At 39.1% G+C, this 14170-nt stretch overlaps 1 protein-coding gene across 5 annotated transcripts in view; it reads left to right on the top strand.

Moving 5' to 3' along the window:
• The window catches only part of LOC102235332 (beta-1,3-galactosyltransferase 1-like), a 138893-nt gene that overhangs the window by 75117 nt on the left and 49606 nt on the right, over positions 1–14170 (top strand). The window contains exon 3 of one of the 5 annotated variants that reach the window (XM_023329497.1): positions 4142–4247. The exons of the other annotated variants lie outside the window; for them this stretch is intronic. The gene's annotated coding sequence lies outside the window, so the exon portion shown is untranslated. The remainder of the gene's footprint in view (positions 1–4141; positions 4248–14170) is intronic. 5 annotated transcript variants of the gene reach the window in all.

Genomic DNA, 14170 nt, shown 5'->3' with positions numbered 1-14170 from the left:
CACAAATATGAATCATTTCCCAAACAAAATAACTTGCAGGGTTTTGTGTTCAATAAGAATTTGGCGTATTTCTTGGAGGATACTTAACAAATTGGTAGATTTCCATTAAGCACAGTTTACAAATGGTCTGTACGGTTGTGGCAATCCCAATATCAGACGATGTTTTTATGTTGGATCATCCAGCAGTTTCATTAGTTAAGAAGTTAAATTCTGAAAACTTCATGATCTTCGTGGTGTAAGCCTCACCCTGACTCTAAGCTCTGATGTTTCAACAGTTTTTGGTTCATTGGAGGCTTGATGGTTCCTACAGGCTGACATTATGTTTCACAAATAGGCTGTTTATGGCCCCAAACTCAGCCCTAAAGGAAACCAACCGGTTTCAATGTTTTCTACCCATTCTGCCAAAGAGGACTAGGCTGATGTCCAGCCAGAGTAATGCCAGATTGCACCAAAAACAGTATTATCACTGTGCAATTTAATGCATCCATTAATGTAGATCTGTATAGGTTTGCTAATCAGATTCTTCTATGTACAGCGTTTTTACATAACTCCCATTAGCTGTATCCATAACATCAAACAAATATCTTCAGCTGGGATTGTTGCTAAAGGTATTTGAGCTTCTATAGATGTCAACATTAAAGCATACAGTAGAAGAGCTTACTGCACATCTCCTACACATTTCCATTGTCCATGGGATTTAGTTTGCTGCTCCGCAGAACAAAACCATTCTCAGGATTTCCGCCCGGCGTTTCTTTTGAAATCACTTCTATTTACATGAGCGTTATTTTAACCTTTCAAAGACCATTTAAGTCATGAGCATTGTGTTTAAGCCTGCTGCAGAGAATGTTGGGTGTAACTTCAGCTAAAGGCATCGTTTACTCTGTAAACCAGAACGTCAAAAAGTTTTAGGAATGTCACTATTCTCACTTGCTCATCTTATCTCTTAAATAACCAGCAGTTTTTATAAAATTTTAGCATGAAATGTGGCTTTTCTGGTTCATGTTTGAACAGGTTTCGTTTGTGCGTGAGAGACTACCTTGATTTCTAAATATGCTTCCCTATCAGTACTCATTCACAGTGCTGCCCAGAGACAAATATACATTTGATTTATTGGGTTATAATGTCCATTTAAGGGGCATATAAAGCATCTTCCTGTTTGATTGGTTACCTGTGTTAAAAATGGACGTCTGACGGTCAGATTGTACAGCATGCTTCTGAATGAACCAGCAAAACAGTCGGTTAAGACTAATACCAATGATGAGTTACATTTATCAAGAGATTATAGATTTAGTACTTGTCTGTGAATGATAAATGTGGTTCATGTTCATCATTCCTTGAAAGGACAGACGGCTCAGAAGGTAATTAAAGTCCATAAAAACGAAAATGGGATTTTTAAATGTTGAAACTTGTTTCAAGGCAACTTACTGATATAAAACTGCTTCTAAATAATGAATAGAAATAAGGTATTTGTATACGGAGCTTCAGGAACATGGGGATAAATCTGCTGCCTGGTAAACCAAGGTAGAACTTTCAAATTCAGCTTATTTAATTAGGATTTTATATGATAGATCAACATGGCTTTCATAACTGTAATGTGTGAGGAAGCTGTACATTTAAAAATGCAAAAAAGTGTGGGGTGAATATGAGACCCTTAGAGTAAAACCAAGTGCAACTTTAGAACTCATCTAATTTGCAGACTCCACCAGTGTGAAATTTAATCTGACAGACTCCAAAAACCTTGCAGCTGTAATTGCGGTGAAGGTTTGTTCCATAAAACGTCAAATCCTGGGAGATGTAGAAACATGGAGGTCACATTTTTCAGACTTTTCAAACATTTTAAACTATGCATGATTTTCCTTCCACTTCACAACTATGTGCAGCACTTTGTGTGTCTATCAAATAAAGTCTCTATAAAACACCATTTGTGCTTGTAATACATTTGAAAGACGTCAAGGATTATTATCATTATTATTATTACTGACATCCTAAGAAAGTTTAATCAGTTTATGAGACATTATACTGATAAGACCATACACAGGAAGCTGGATTCAAATTATTCTGGTAGAATTTAATAAACTAATAAAACTTTTATCATGCTTGGGGTTTAACAAAAGACTTCTTTATGTTGACTCAGTTCTCTAAAATAAAACAGGAATTAATTATAATTATAAAAAGCAGTTTGGTTATTGGCTCCCCGTAACGAACGAACACGCTGAAGAAAATCCGCCACATCTTTGCAATCAGAAAACAGCCCTGGAGCCGTGTAAACACGTGTTTAAATCTGTGTCATGAGCAAACGCCGCCAGGCTCTCCGCGAACATATTTGCACAGAAATAGCTCGGCTAAATTCACATCGCCGATCGTATTAGAATCTCCAGAAGTGGCTCGGAACAATCCTTTCATATCAGGCTGTTTAAAATCTAATTAAAAATTTAATGCAGTATCACTATGAAATATTCAGTAATAGTCCATGCGTGGTATCTCTGCTGCCATAAGCCCTTCATCAGAGAGAGCGGTTATTGTGCATGGAATGAGAGGAGGGAGTAAAAACAAGGCTGGCAGAATTGAACAGAAAATTATCTGCCACGCAGCGTAATGACCTGCCTTCCTACGCCTGTGTAATTTAATGCTGGCTTTGCAGGTCACACTTGGTGGTTGTGTAATGTATGGTGCTTTACATGGAGGGTCATGTAAGCCGTTAATGAGAGAAGCACTGATGAGGCCTTGAAAAGTAATAAAGTCCTCTCCTAGGAGAAGCCCTCTGTCAAAAGGCCACCCAGCCTCTTTACTCTCAGGGTTGTATTCCTGAATGCTAGCTACACACTGATGCTCTTTTCATTTCTGCTGCTTCAAGGAATCAGCTGTTGAGCGGAATGGTGCGATTTTCAGAACCACCAGACCGTTTTCTGATCAGTGAATAGACCAACTTCCACACTCTTCTGTGTGGAAGTTGTTTCTGTGGGGAGAAGGATGAGGTTCGCTATTTTCTCTATCAGTGCGGTGCTTACATTTAACTTTGTGGACATAAAAATGAGCATTCATACCAGCTTTGGAGACATTTTGTTGAACTGGCTAGTAGGGATACACAATATTATTGGCATTGTATCGGTATCAGCCTTTCCGTCAGAATAATTCACCAATATAAAAGGTGATGCCTGCAGCACAGTACAACGTCATAAACTGTTAAGTATTAAAGTACGACTGATGTGCTTTTCACTTGTTGCTTGTGAACAGGTTAAGTTTGGTTTTGTGAAGATTTACAAATGTCCACTGTTTGACTGTTGTCATTGTCTAAGAGAGCAGATGTCATGAATAAATTTGACATTAAACATAATGCAAGTTGAAAGTGTGGCATCATTTTCTGCCTCCTTTTTAGCATTTTACATTTGGTAGCAGGTTAAATTGACAAAAATAATGCAACATTTTAATTCCACAGTAGAGAAAGCCATATAGTTTCACTAAGTAGGGGAAAAAATATGGGCATTGGTTATTGGCCAAATTAGTTTTAGCATATCAGATATTCTTGGTGTTTCTTGGTGTGGTTAGTGAAACTGAACAGAAAAAGGTGAATAAACAGTTAATTTATAATCATATCAAATATGGGGGCAGTTCATTTTTCACTGGCAGTTTGCAATGCCTCATTTAAAAACAGCTTTTTGGATTTACTCATGTTATCTGTGGTTGGTATTAAAAGGTGTTTGAGCTGAAACATTTATAACAAAAAGCAAACCATTGTAAGAGAAAACTAACTGCCGTTCCCTTGGACGTTAGAAACTTTTGTGTCGAACACAAGTCGTTTCTTTCACATAAGCGCAAAGAAATGGAGCATATGAGGGTGTTAAAGTCCTGCTTTAAGCACTTTGCACCTGCAGCAGATTTCAAATTATCCTTACAAAGCATTTTTCAATAGACATGTCTTGATAATATGTAGTTAAAGTAGTTAAAAGGATTAGTCTGTCCTGCATGACTACCGTATCACTTGGCACCATGTCAAAGATAATTAGGAGCCATTAAAACGTTTTCTGGGCGAGCTCTGTTCATTTTCTGTCTCATTGCACTGAAAGCTCAGGGTCTCCATTGTCATCCAAGCAGCAGAACAAGACGATGAGGGTCACACTGTACTTTTGTTTTTTTTTTCTAGGACTATTTCTTAGCTATGAGCGGTGTTAAATCTATCATCGGTGCAAATATTTTGCACAACTGTTCACGAACCTGAGCACAGGAGTTCAGCAGTGGCCTGTTAATTGGTGAGAAACTCTGTCACACACACACACACACACACACACACACACACACACGCACCGGGTGCATAACAATGTTCCACCCACGCTCACACCTACACAACAGGCTTTTGCTTTTGGTATTTTGCTCCCACAGCGTTGAGTTGTTGGTGAAGATTTGCACTTGTGTCCGTGGCAACGCAGAAATGCTTTTTTTTTTTTTTTTTAAAGACATTTTTTCCTAAAACTTTTTCCTCTTCCACATTTGCTGGGGATCCGCAGACAAGGCAGAGAGCCAATGTGCGATAATTGCCTTTTTGTCTGAGCGAAGCGGTGAGCCAGAAGAGGAGTTCAAGGGTGCAGCCATCGCTCAGAGCTTAGACTCCCTCCTGCTGCTGGATTCAGTTTTTCTCCCCACTACGTTCAGGTAAACAGACAGCATGGGGAATAAAGGCGCTGCTGCTCAGCAAAGAAGATCACAAACTCATGCAATGGGGGAATCGCAGGGGGCTATTAGGCTTACAAAATGAATTTTTATTGGCTGAGGTCACACACGGTGTGTTTATTTTCCCTCTGCTCTCTTTGCAGCTCAAACGTAGACAAGAATCAAGCCTGTTTCTCATGTTCCACACACTTGTTTATTGTTTTCTGCCTCTGACTTGTTAGAAAACATATTTGTGATCTCAATGGAGAGCAGCTGAAACACAAGTAATCCAATTTTACGACCTTCAGAAAGTTAATGATGTTGGAGTGCAACTTTTTCAGTGAATTTTTCCACACGTCATCAACTGGTGCCAGGCTGAATAATGCTAGAAGCTTAACTAATAAGGAGCCATATCACAACAGAGTAAACATGCTAGCATTATACTAGCACTTTAGCAAACTGCACTAGATTGAAATATTGTCAGCAGAAAAAGGTGGTGTCCTAAAGACCAGCTGTATGAGTTGAACTTAGAAACAAATGAAGAACCTAAATGTGTTTCACATGAAATTATGTCATTATGACATTATGGCTTTCTTTACCTAGCTAACCTGCTGTTAGCCCTTAAGTTTAGCTCATGTATTGGGCTTTTTATGGCAAATACCAATACTTTGCCCCACCTTGTGACTCCAAACTTTTGAATTTTAGCCCATTCTTTGCAGAATTATTGCAATTGAGACACATTGGACATGTGGGAAGCAACGAATGACAGCGACAGGCGAACGTCTCCGCCACCCTCGGTGAAACCCAACACACGGGACGCAATAATGGCGAAAAAAAATGTCAACATTTTTCAGCTTTCTTCAGTCACATTACATGTGCAAGATCATAATTTTTTTTGATTTCACACATATTTAGCTAATTTCACCGACTGATTTCACCTCACATGGAGTTCAGGTGGGTCAACCGATATTTTAGTCACACATCGATGTGACAAAGTTGGGTCTCAGGTGTAGAAAACCACTCTGGCTCTGGACGGGACCAGTAGAACTGAACCCAGCACCAGCTCCGGTTAGCTCTCAGTGGAAAAAACCCAAATTGAGACCTCAAAGTTTCTGGTTGTCTTGAAATCAGTGGGACACAGAGTGTTTCTCACAATTCTCATTGAGGTATGCAGAGCAAAAGGTTTTGACACAAAGCGACATCTAATTAGCATATGCATAACGCCACAAATCCTCTTTTCTCCTCTGCTCACAGCTCTTCCTTTTATACACACAAAAACGCTTTGATGGCAGTGGGGTGTGCGGCTTCGTCACCTCAGTGTGATGTGGCGTACTGCTCAGCCCCTCGAATATTCTCTTTGATGTCACCAATATGTCAACGGCAGTCCAGACTGCGACACAGCCGGGTGTTCAAAGAGCAGTCAAACATCATGTGCAGCAACTAATGAGCCGAGCACACTGCAGGCGTCATTCCACATGTATACCTGGTGTGCCCTTTGGTTTTTATTCACCTGCTCTCCACCTGTTCCTCAGTTCATGTTGCCCTGTGGAAGTATTGATGAAACCGAGTGTTTGAACTCAATCACCAGATAAAGGAAGTTTCATTGGAAGGTGGTGGGTGTATCGGTATTCTGTAGAGATGGACCCTCTCTGCTTGGAATGAGTCACGCATGCACTTTCCCTGAAAAACTTGTTGAGCAAGAAATGGTAAAAAGCAGGAAATTATCCAGATGGCTGCCATGATTAGGAGAAAATTGTTCCGTTTTAATCGCCCATAATATTTCCCCTTCCAAGTTGGTTTTCTGAAAGTTGTAGTTAACTGTTAAATGAGTCAAAATAAATTAATGAAGAAAACTTTTTACACTTCAGCCAGCTTCACTTCTAGGTGATATCACCATTGAGCCTCAACTCTCCACAACTTTGAGCCTTTGGTTTTTCTCTATCTTATTGTCCTTTTTCTTTGTTTCTTGGTATCACTGTGTGTGGATTTGACAGATTCCACACACCGTTTTGGTTGATGTTTGGTGCAGTAGAACCCATCCTCTATTGTTCTTGAGCTGGGGACCTCTACTGCCTCTGTACTCTCATTCAGTCTATCCTTCTCCACCCATTGGTAGCTTTTCTTTAATTTGCCTTTGATACATGCTACATATGTATCAACTAAATGTATGCATCAACTTACATGTATCAACCATTATGGCTTATCTATCCATAATGGTTCCTCTTGGTCCTCTACTTTCGCGTTGGGTTGTGAAAGTAGAAGATCATAAGCTCCTTCTACACAGGGACACTTTAACCGTTTCTTCCCCAGTCAGCCCCAGCCAGATTCTTCTCCATTTTCAGACTATAAGCGGTTCCTCACCGTTTTTTGTAACCAGTTCAGGGGTAGTACAAGTCAGGCAAAGCTGCAAGGAATTTGACTGAGTGAGGCTGATTGAGTGATGCTAGGCTAGTGCATTATCAAGGCTAGAGTGAGGCTTGACAATGCAGAAGGGTCTATAGGGAGTGATCTTCTTGTTGTACTTCAGGTTCTTGTTGTTCCATTCTGGTTTATGGCTTTAACACTAACTGGTTTCTGGCGTCCCTCCTTGCATCTCAAATCCAGTCTCAGTCTGTTATGCTGACTGACGAGGCATATGAGTCGTAAAATCTCTTTGAGAAGAAACTTCTACCACAGGATAAACTTAGTTGGGTATACTCAGCAAACACGCTCGTTAGATTTACCAATGGACAGATATCTGGAATAATTGGCCATTAGTAGGGTCTAGGAACACATAACGACAGCAGTGCATGTCTACATATTGGTGTTCACGTGTCCATATGTGTGCTTGTGTATATATGTAGGAGGTGGCAGTACAGGGTGATCTGTACAGTCATTAGCACACAGCAGGTTAGTGGCGAGGCGTGGAGCTCTCCTGCAGCGGAGGCCACAAACCGGGGCTCATTACGGTGTCTCGGTTCAGAACCAGGCCTGATTTGCTCAAGTTCGGATGATTTCAGTTTAACGGTATGTGCCGTGGATGACGAATCAGCATAACAAATCTCATTAAAAGGAATAAACCGTTAAATGGCACTCAGGTCAAACTGCAAGAAGTAAACAAGGTTAAAGTTAGAATTAAATTAGGTGTTTACATTTCATCCATACAAGCTTGTCCCAGCAGAAAGCTAACCAATTTAAAAATATAAGAAAAATATATAAGCACCAACATGCCTATATTTCTTCTATTTTCTCTTATGTTCAAACGTTCCAGAATAAGATTTAATCTTTTAAAAATAGCTTAATTATGTAGGAAAACAGAAGTATAAATTATAATAACTTATAGCATATTGATAATGTAGCACTCCCAGTGTTAGTGTGGCTATCATTGGCTTATTTGCCAACTTAATTTTTAATTTTATCACAGTAACATTTAATTTGTGTGCATAATATTTAAAGTATTAATAAAATGCTATTTAAATGTATTTTTATGGCTGTTCAAGATTTTTTTTTAGCAAAGTAAAAAAAAAAAAAAGTACAACTTTTTTGAGTATGACTGCTGAAAGTTTTGGACTCTGATGGGAACACCGTTTAGTGGACAAAAGGTCGAGTTAACAAAAAGCCTTTAAGAGTTCCACATGTGGGAATTGATTTGGGTTTCGGTGCAGCCAGTAGAATGTGAAACAATCACCAGAAGAAGAATGGATTCCATTAAATACCAGATCATTCTGGAAGCAAACACGGTAAACACTTGGAAATCCAAGTAGCACAAAACTGAAGTGGGAGGTAAATGGAATAAAATCTAAAAAACCCTGCATTTTTACAGTTTTGTTCCTATTTTCATGCATATCTAAAGGGCAGATTGTTGCTTATTTTCAAAGCATACAACAATTTGTATTATTTTTGTCGATAGGGCTGTTCAGTGGCTTGCCGACTGACTGAAGGGCACTAACTTGTTTTACTTTGTGCTACATCAGTTCCTTTGAAGCAACAATAAAGCACAGCTGATGGCTTTCATTAACTGGGAAGTGGAACCAAACCCCAGGCTGATTCCACTTGCAGGCTGGGATTTCCAGCAGAATGTTTCGCTGAGGTGTTGATGCTAGCAGGTTTTAAGCTGTGTCATCAAAAACACTCAACTAAAACCAACACAGATGCTCTGTATCTTTGAGTTTTCTGCTCTCAAAATGAGACATGAGCCTATATGGGGGGCGTGGGAGGGAAACGTCTTAAAATTTGGTAAAGGCAAAAAGAAAAAAAGTTATAACGATTTAACAGCTTGTAGAATCATCTTTACAAGCAGCAACTTGAAGTAATGACCTCTGTTGGTTTTTCTCAAAACTTCCATTGCGGTGTTTTTGTAAAAGCGTTTTTTAAAGCGCAGCACAAGATCTAGGCTTTTAAAATAAAATAGAAAATTCCTGAAGAAATTTAACCGGGGCCTGCCAAAGTGTGCCGGTCGGTTTAGACACAGCGTTCTGATGCTAAAAATTAGCATCAATGCTAAGTTTAGCTAATAAATTACACAGTAGCATGTGGAGAATCCCAAGAATTTTGCTTGACATGGCCCTGCAACATTGAGGATGTTAAAGTAAGTGTATCAGTTGAAATTAGCCAAAATGCTAATGTTAGCATGAATGCTGTGAGTAGCATGTGGGAATCACTAGCATGTTGTCTTATATTCACTTCCTCCATTGAGTATAGAAAACATAGCTAATGTATAAGAAATATCTAAAATACTTATGTTGGGGAAAAGGCTCATAGTGGGAGGAAGTGAAATGCTAATATTTGTGCTAATGCTAATCCATTGCCTTGCTGCACAAGGCAGTGCACTAACCTGAGAGGTAAAGATAATACAGGCTAATATTATTGCACCGCCTATGAGAGGAATATTGAGGCTTTTATTTTGAAATTTTCAGTAAGCTTCATTTTAAATGTCAACACTAATCCCATGTATAACAGTGGTTGGGTTAAATCAGTAATATAATGCCCAAAACTTTCTGCTGTGCCTACCATCATTGTCTGTGTGGTGTTAAAATTAATCAAATAACTTTTTATGCAAATTAGAAACTAATTTGCATTCAGCTTTTAAAATAAGTGTTTTTTTTCTTTCCAGTGGCAGAGTAAGGAAAGTGACACATTAACCAAGGCATTCAGAACCAGGACAGTGTTTGATAAACAGTTATTTTTTTGCTCACCCTCTCGCTGGCAGCCTGTACTTCTATCATGTAATTAAATCTAAACGAGGACTCTCAGCAGCACAGCTTGATGGGTCTTGCTAATTGGTCTTGCTTTAGAAACCATTATCAGCGGCGCAGCTTCTGGAAAATGGGCTCTGCATTGTCTCTGCTGATTATTTCAGGCTGTAAAAGTATTGAACGTTATGAGCTGCTCCGCTCGTTCGCTGTGCAGTCAGGTGTGCGTCCAGATCGACCGTGTTCGCTGCACGTCTTCCATGTTGAATATTTCAAGTATTCATGTGAATCTAGAACTAGATGTTTTCAGTCACCTGCTCAAAAACCTGCAATTACTAATATGAAGAAATGTTTGACCAAACTCCAAAAGATTGCTAAAGGAGAAGATGGAGGATTTACAGCAACTAAAGACAGGTTAAAAATAATAATTTTAGTCCAAATTGACCTTCAATAGATTTCTTTTTGGGGAAAAAATCACACATAAATAATATTAATTCTAATGTTTTCCGTCTCCCAAGAACCTCCAACATGCAACTTCCTGTTCCCGCAGGTTTACTTCTTCTATTCTCTTTCAACTCCTCACATGGACAGCATTAAAGTTTCATCTTGAAGTCTGTAAACAACAGAGAGGAGAGAGCCAACAAAACCGAGTAAAAGATTTAAAAAGTGAGGAGTGACTCACGGCCTCCATCTCATCCTGTTGTCCCAGCCGTAAGCCGGGTCCGTTTTCACTTTCTGCCACAGGCTTTCAAACCTCTGGAACTTTTTCCACATTGTGTACAAATAAAAATAAATCCAGAAATGTGACATGTACTTGTCTTTGGCCCCTTTAGTTGCAAACATACACAGCATAAACATAAACTACTCTTTACAATGAGGATTTAAAAAATGCAGTTAAAATATCTTAGCCAATACACTATTTGACTAGGCTAGCTTGAAGAATATGAAAACTAATAACTTAAAGAAAAAAATGTTACAACAAACACTAGCTAAATATATTACAGTGATATCACAGTTCAGGTTGAATATATATATATATACTAATATATATTTAAGAAGCAAAGTTTTTTACGAAGAATCGGGAATATGAGGCTAAATTAGCTCTAAAAGTCGGTGTGTGTTTAAACAACCAGACAAAAATAGAACATTTTAATAAAATAATGTCTCAAGAATCATTTGCTAAATTAGAAAGCAATATTATAATATTAAAATTTATGGCGGTGAAAAACACAATTTGGCGTAATCCAGAATTAACAGCTCAGCCACTAAAGACAAAAATAGCAACTGGATTATCAAAATAAGTTCCAAATAAAACTTTAGTTCCACTAATACAAATATTAAAGTGTGTTTGAGCTTTGACACCGTCAGGCGATCATGATCCAGACGGAACAAGTTATCTTATAGGCACCCAGAACTAATGGCAGCTGCAGTTAGCGTCAGCATTAGCTGAGCTTTAGCATTAGCGGCTGGACTTAACGACTACCATCTTCCCCATTTCCTGGTGACAATGCAGACTTAAATTCATACATGCAGTTTTAGGTCATGGTAGACTCACCAGATATGGAAACAGCAGAACATACTTTAGTTTGGATACTTTAGTTCTGGAAGGTTTTTCATCAGATCCAGTCTGTTATTCATCAGAACATTAAATCCTAATGCAGTTGTTGCCCCAACAATAACCTGATTTTCTCCAATGCTCATTTTGCAGGAAATGGAAAGAAATCTTCTCTTGTTAGAGCAGTTTTACCAGTAAAACTTAGACACTCAATATTATGTGGGTGGTAAATTCAGACTTATGTAAACTTTGTGACTAAAGAAAATCTTTATTTCGCTTTAGGTCATTGGCATTTTCCCAAGGCTGTCCTATTGACGTTCTTCCTGTCCTTACTCTGAGTCTAATAGTTGTAGTAGTTTTGATCGATGGCTTTGGAAAGAGTTGGCGTCAGCTACTCTGTTAGAGGTGAAGCTCAACATATAAACGTAGCTTTTTGAATATTAAAATTTATTAATGCCAAACTTTGAAGGAAATTCTCTAAATCCATAAACAAGCTCTTCTTTCAACCCAATTAAGGAGGAACTTCTGTATGTCATATTAGGGCAGGACTCTGACCACGGTCAAGAGTGGAATTATTAGCTGGATGTTCTTGTGCAAAATTATGCAGTGAGACGTGATATTAAAGGTTGCAAGTCAAATATATTCAACACAAAGTTCATAGAGGAAATCCCGTGTTTTACTTAGTGATGTTCAGGATGAGCTGTGTGGAAAATAAACACCTAAAACATGAGATACTTACTTTTTTGGGCCGTGTACGTAAATATCAGGATATACTGTAGGTGTCCAAACTAACCAGCTAACAGAGCAGCAGGAGGATTAAAACTACATAATTCAAACCACATGCAAAATGTTGAAACTTCAAAAACAATTATCGCCAAAGGTCCCATTACCCAGAGGAGGCCTGGTACTGAATAATAAAATGTACACACTGCTTGAATAGAATGATTCAAATTAGCTCTTTGCACAAATAATCCCCCCCCCCCCCCCCCCCCCCCCACCACCCTCAATGCCTACAAAAACCCAAGAACTCAGAGTCAATAAAGCAACAGGCTGAATTATAGCTTCAGATTGGATCTTTAACAAAAGGCATATTTGGAAAGTCATTTCACTAATTAATGACTGTGGAAGAGGGTGCTTCTTTTATATGCGTTGATAATCCGATGTGTGGAAGATGTTCTCACTCCGGCTCGCTCCTTTATGAAAACTGATAGCCGTACAGTGAACTTATTGGATTACGAGTGTTAGAAGATATTGAGACGTGCCGTTTCTCCCAGTCCTATAATATTTAATGAAATTTGCCTCATTGTTTGACTTGGAGTGGATTTGTAAAACACTATGTAACTCACATGTAAGGTATTTCTGAGGGAATAGAGGGGGAACTAGTCGGTGCGCTCCTCTCTGCACTCGATGACGGAAAGCACTATTTGGCATTTAGGAGATGGATAACTGCAAGTTCTGTAGCATCTGCTGCATATATCAGCCGATACATCAGATTTATGGATCATAAAGTTTTTTTTGAAAGCACTAAAACAACAGGGGTTTCAGGGTGTGTGACACAAACGTGCATCGCAGCGGTGTTGACTTTAAACAGCAGATTCTTAACTCCTGGCTGTAAAAGCTGCGAGGGAACACGGCATCCGGCCCATCACTTCCTCCAGCATGACAGCGTGACTCATTAAAATGATACAATGAAACTCTCACCGCTACCTTTCACCAGGAACGATTTCCCTACCAGCACTCAGTTTCTTGTGTCATAGTTGTTGCATTTCCTGTGAAAAATGTTTTGCGCTTTGGGGCGTGCCGTGGTGGCGTAGTGGTTAGCGCGACCCGTATTTGGAGGCCTTGAGTCCTCGATGCAGCCGTCGCGGGTTCGACTCCCGGACCCGACGATATTTGCCGCATGTCTTCCTCCCTCTCCTTTCCTGTCAGCCTACTATCATATAAGGGACACTAGAGCCCACAAAAGACCCCCTGGAGGGGTAAAAAAAAATAAAATAAATGTTTTGCGCTTTGCCAGAATCACACGGCAGTGGAAAACGTAGACTACATCCTGCTGGTGTTTCTGTAAAAGTTTGTTTGAACTTGTTGGAATGGTGAGTCGAGGAGATTGAACCACAAGCGGCTCAAAAACGGTGACCAAGCTTGATGAGTTACCAAAAAGTCAACATGATTTTGTCTAAATATGTGTCAGTGTGCTAACTACTTCAGTTCACCAAATATAACCTGTGCCAAGTAGCAGCTAGCTTAGCACAGCTAGCTAAGCACAGGCTAGCTAGTAGCTAGTTTAGCACAGCTTATCTTTGGTGAACTGAGGTAGTTAGCACACTGACACATATTTAGACAAAATCATGTTGACTTTTTGTAACTCATCAAGGTTGGTGCTAAGAAACCACTTGCTTCTTTATGAAAACTGATACCAGTACAGTGAACTTTGAGTGTAAGTGCTACTGTAGCTACTTAGCTAGCATGCTAAGTAGCTTGATGAAGCCAGCTACTAAGCTTAACCAGCTAGTAGCTAGCTTATGTGGCTATCAGCTAGCCATGTAAAGTGTGAACTTTATCTAAGTTCACACAGAAGTGAAAATAGTCAAACTATGACCTGAATTTTCTTGCTGTTATGATTCAACATGATCTGTTTTTATTACTGTTTTAATAAATAAAAGTTGAAGTTTTAGTTAAATGTACATTAAGTAGAATTTTGGTTTGTTTCTGGTGGTACATTAAGAGGAATTTCAGTTTTAAACAAAACATTTTTTAGTCCATGAAAGTCCGATTCAACCAGTATGAGGTTATCTTTTAT

This window comes from Xiphophorus maculatus, chromosome 24, assembly GCF_002775205.1.
Source record: "Xiphophorus maculatus strain JP 163 A chromosome 24, X_maculatus-5.0-male, whole genome shotgun sequence".
In the NCBI taxonomy this organism is placed as follows: Eukaryota; Metazoa; Chordata; class Actinopteri; order Cyprinodontiformes; family Poeciliidae; genus Xiphophorus; species Xiphophorus maculatus.
This window is presented reverse-complemented; position numbering and strand designations above follow the sequence as displayed.